The following is a 5,559-nucleotide window of genomic DNA, read 5'->3' as shown; positions in this document are numbered from 1 at the left end:
GGCACTGCCACCAACATTCTTTCTTCAAATCGTGATGTGGATGGACGGGCACTTCTCTGTGCGTCCTCAAACAAACCTGTGGTCATTTTAATTTCGAATGACAATTCTTGATTGTTTCCGGATGGAATGTGCCATTTTTACTGTATGCAACAATCTCTGCAATTACTGATTTCCACAGCTCATAGTGTGCAGCAATTTGCGTTCACTCTCAAACAGACCGTCTTTCTTGCCTCTGTGTGCCTGGTCTCTCCTGGTCACTATCCACACCAATGATGAAGGAATTATAAAACTCCATTCATTATTGTACACGGATATTACATTTTATTAAGATTATCTTAATATTACAAAAAATTATAGCGATTTCTTAATGCCTAGTTACTTTCCATCTACCCTGTAACTTTCACTATATTGCTAGGGCAACTTTCCCCACCTCCCAGAAATGTATTTCATCCAAAAATATCTGGAAGGTTACGCGAATATTGCTGGACTTTTACTCCATACTTCGTAAAAAAAAAGTAATAACCGATATTTAAATTATAGGATAAATAGAATATAAACTCACAGCATATTCATTCGGATGTTCAGGACAGTAAATCTAAAAGCAAAAAAATATATATATATAGTCTATATATATGTGTAAAAAACAATTAAAATCTGCTCTGATTTCGTTCCCATAATAACAGACAGCATAGGTTGCCATTAAATGGGCAATATATAAGAGGAGTCAAACTTTAATCTTTTGTTAAGGATTAAATCTATAATAAGGTAAAAACTTGAATCTTTAATCACCTCCAAAACCTTAATTAATTTTATTTTCTCAACACGAAAAATTCATATATAAGATACATAAAATCTATTTTAAAATAATTAAATGAATAAATATATATACCTGTACATTATATGGTCGAATTACTGCAGCCTCCACAGTAACTATGTAAAGAATTATAATAATTTTTATTAAATTATATGTTAAATAATTAAAAAAAAAATATAATTAAACTTACCAAAAATCAAAACTAGAAGAGATAAAGGTCGAGCCATCATGATTCTCTTATTATCAAACCGTGTTTGTGACTGTTCCTCACTATTCAAGTATAATATAACCTTCAGGTATAGAAAAATAAACTGTAGCTGAACAAATTCGATTTATTTAAACTAAAATTATTGGTCGATTCAATTATTTATGAGTATGCAAATAGCAAACATACAACATCCTACTTCAGATCATTTTAAATGAATTTTTAAAATGTTTTTTTAATTAATTAATAATAATTGCGAAGATCTTAAATTAGGTGAAATAGTTAAAAAAAACAATGAACGAGCAGACATACAGACGGGTATTGATTTTCGTATAAGTCTAAAATTGGGGTAGCTTATATTTAAATAAAGATATCTTTATACACATAAACGCAAATTTGTAAAAGAATTAAAGGGGGTGAGGATGCGGAGGAATAAAATCTAGAACATTTCTTAATTGTAATTGAAAATAATATTATATTATTAAATTGAAAACATTAAAATTCAGTTTCAATGAAAGTAAACAGAGTTTTTAATATGAAGGTTTTGTTTATTCTATAACAAAAATATACTGGTAAACATATAGATTTATATTGTATATTAATAGAAGTCCTATATACAGTTTCCTGTATAACTAATTTTGGAATTATCAGAATTTAGTGGTATGTAATCATGTAAAATTGTTGTATTAGTAAATATATATCAAACGATTAGTGTGTTTAGTAACTTCTTAAGGAAAGATTAAATGTATTTAAAGTGTATACTTGTATAAATAATGATTAGAGTATTTACTGTGTGTACTGTACATAAAAGAATTAGCATAGCAAGTAAATGCTCAGAAAGGAGGAAAAAGAGAAAATTATCCTACCCAAGGTAATGGGAGCTCGTATACAATGTCATATAAAGGTAAAAAAATATTTGAACGACTCCCCCCTATCTTTTCACCCCTCGACTTTTAACCTATAAAATTTATTAACATAAATGCCTCTAATATGCAAACATCTTTACAAAATATCAGAAAATTTGGACAATAGATATAGGATATATAAGAACTAGTGTGTATTTGATGAGTATATAAACTATTCAAGTATACTATTATGTTACAGTTTATGGGGGAGAAAGGATTCGTTTGTAACCGAGGAAAATTTTTGACGACGTTTGTCATTCATTTTTCTCACCATTCATCACAAAAGTATTTGCTAATAGTTTGAACTTTTGACCTTATGACGTAATTAGAGGAAGGGAGTAGATATTTTTGATTTCTGATGAATTGTAATGATGCTGGCAGGTGGGTCAGAAAGAAGCATAGTTTTGCAGATAAACGGTTTCATTATATTAAAAAAATTAGTTTTATAATTAAATTTCTGTTTAATTATCGATGCAAAAAAGCTCCAAAAATTTAATTTGAATAAATAATGCATAATTAATGGAGGAAATTAATAAATCAGTTAAGTGTGTGGATCCTTTTACAAGTAAATTACCCAAATTTTATAAATCATATTTTAATTAATTTTTAATTTGTAAAATTAGAAAAATATTGAAATGATTTGAGTCAAAATAGATCTTATTTTCTATATTATCACCTGAAATATAAGTAAACAAATGCGTTTAATAGAAGCAACTGTTTAAACTAAATATAAATCAATGTTTATCTAAATTTAAAAGTTGAATTATAGCTATTTAAAATAATATATATGAACATGATTCCCGGTCTATCTCTCCACCCTCTCGACTTATAACCACCAAAATTTAACAGAATCAACCCGACTAACACAGAAACCTCTCTGCAAAATTTCAGAAAATTTCAACCGAAAGCACAGGAGTTAAGCTTGAAAGTGAGTGAACAAATTCATACATACTGATATCCATAAATATAAGAAAAATTATAGAAAAATTATGTAAAATGTATTGGAAATAAGAAAATCTGTACTTTTTATTGTTTTATTGCATTTTATTAAGTTTCCATATGTCCATCATCATTAGTAATACAACGGGTAATACGATTTTGTAGTTCTGTAAAAAAAAACATTTTCAAAATAGACCCCCTATAACACTATAGATAATTTTGCGTTGTATGAATTCCATGTTGTACGAGTCACTTAGATTTTACACATATCTGAGCCATTCACAGCCCAGCACACGTATTTGTAAAATCTAAGTGACTTGTACAACATGGAATTTATATAACACGGAAGTATCTACAGTGTTATAGGGGGGTCTACTGTAATGCCTGAAATCACATTAGTTATTTTAGCTTTCAAGTCTTCTAACGGTCGAAGTTTGGTTGCATATACTATTGTTTCTACGTGTGTCCATTAATAATATTATCCATAATATTAACAATTAAAAGATAAACGCTGTAGCTACGTAATCCTATTTTCATATCGGAGTTATTTTTCGTAACGTCTGAAGCTTATTCGCTTCTCGCTTGCAATGTCAATGTGTGTAATCAGAAGCAAAAATATCTGAGAATCAATATTCAGAAATAAAAAATCTATTCGTCTGGTTTTCATTATTTTATTGTTTATACTCTAATAAGAGCGCTCTTTTCATACAATCCTTCCCAACGGCCGAGCGGTAAGGTAGTATTCTACCACTCGGGATCGACTCCATGATGGGAAAGTAATTCCGAACCGAAAAACACCAGAAATTAAAATAAATGGTGTATTAATAATCTAATTTAAAAAATAATTGAAAAAATTACTCCGAAATTAATGTTTGATTTAAAAAATTATATAACGTTAAAAAAAAATTTAATAAATTAGAACCATTTTGTTACTTCTTTCACTAGGCGGCGCCACTATGACAAGTGGGGACGTTGTATTTTGATTTTGTGTGGAAGATGTTATTTTTTTTATTTTTCAGTTTAACGAAGTGAAAAAAAAAACAAATTCCCGTTATCCATGGATAAAAATTGCTGTAGGACATTAGTAATTTGGGAAATCGTTCTTGATTTATGTTATGATCTTCGTTATTAAGACATAAACTATGGATGCCTGCGAGAGGCAGAAAAAACTTCAAGCTGGTAGAGAAAAAGTAAGTTCTATCAATGAATAATGCTATATTTAGCACGTATAAGACCACAAAGGATCCATTTCAAGTTATAAAATAAGTAAAAACATCAAATTAATCAATTACAACAATAAAACGTGCACTAAAATCAATCAGTTTCACATATATACATAAAAATTAATCAATTTCAAAAGAAATATTTCCATGAAAAGCATTGAATTAACATGCACATGATTGATTTTCCACAAGAAAATACGAAATTTATCTACCTTATCCTTTGATTAACTGCCGATAAAGATTGCTGTCGGCACAAATATATTTACATTACTGTGATGTAAGAGGTTATGAATGGACATTACATTATACATTCTGGATACAATACAATGATAATTTAGTAAAATAATATGTGAGTCAATGTTTAAATACAGCAAAAATAAAGTTAACCCATTTCTTTTGGTATGTTGCCAAATTTGTAAGTGCAAAACAAGTAGCCTATATGAGGATGTTCCTGCTGTTTAGAAATCCTGTAGGAAGTTCTTGTTTATAACTCTGTAAGGAATTAGGGATTAAAGTGTGGTTCGTGTTACTAGATTATATTAAATTGTTTGTTTTTTTTTTATGTTAAGCAACTGTACAGGATATAGGCACCATCCTTTAGTGAGGATAAACTTGTCATAACATAATTAATGTATAAACAGATGATAAGTATTTGTAAGCACAATGTGCATTTATTTTGACAATTGGACAGAAGAAAGAAACATGAAAATTAAGAATAATTACTGAAAGTATAGATAAGATTTCTAATTGGAAATTTGATCACTTGTTGTAAAATTTGCATCTCAAAGAAGCATGTGAATTGTTGTTTATGTTAAATCCATCAATTGAATAAATGCATGTGCTTAAAACATATGATTTTTAAAATATTACAAATAATAAATAAATTGTTGATATATTTGTACAGGATTTTGCTACATTTCATACATATGGAAATAAAGTAGAATAGTCAGTCTGTTATGGTTATGTTTAAAAATTATGTTCACAAGTATTCATGAAGAATTATTAAGCAAATATAACAAATACTAAAGTTCTCTTTATTTGAAGTTGAACTTGTACTTGAAAGTAATTTTGATAAAAATTACTTACAGCTATAATTTTTAATCTTATGTATTTATATTTATTTTAATCATATTTTGGATATTAATATGAAACACTTTTGTTTATTTTTAACTTTAAATCATTTTTACAAGTTACAAGATACAGTAGAGTCCAGGAAATTCAACTCTCAATAACTTAATGTTCTTTCATGCAGAGACATAGTCTACCATAGAGATTAGGTTTTCTCATGTGGAGACGTACTGTACTAAAACCAGTGATAAGTACTGTACTGTACATCAGATTTTCTTTGATGTGTCTCTAAAGAAAGTACAGTAGTATGTATCCCTTATTCCTGGTTTCTCATTCCATAGTTCTAGTTATCTGTAATCAACCATGATCCAAAAATAATAAAAGAAAAATTCTAGAATTAAACAG

General features: G+C 28.4%; 1 long non-coding RNA gene across 1 annotated transcript; it reads right to left on the bottom strand.

The window, feature by feature from the left end:
* Window positions 1-554: 554 nt before the first annotated feature.
* On the bottom strand, window positions 555-4,381 carry LOC111617619. Its single transcript, XR_002755451.1, has 4 exons — window positions 4,299-4,381; window positions 1,005-1,104; window positions 890-930; window positions 555-595 (listed from the first exon to the last, which is right to left on the bottom strand). It is a non-coding gene; the product is annotated as an uncharacterized LOC111617619 (long non-coding RNA).
* Between the last annotated feature and the right edge of the window lie 1,178 nt (window positions 4,382-5,559).

Source organism: Centruroides sculpturatus, unplaced genomic scaffold, assembly GCF_000671375.1.
Source record: "Centruroides sculpturatus isolate CEXI.00-Female unplaced genomic scaffold, Cexi_2.0 scaffold3130, whole genome shotgun sequence".
NCBI classification, from domain to species: Eukaryota; Metazoa; Arthropoda; class Arachnida; order Scorpiones; family Buthidae; genus Centruroides; species Centruroides sculpturatus.
The sequence above is the reverse complement of the archived record's forward strand: the minus strand, read 5'-3'. Positions and strand labels throughout refer to the sequence as shown.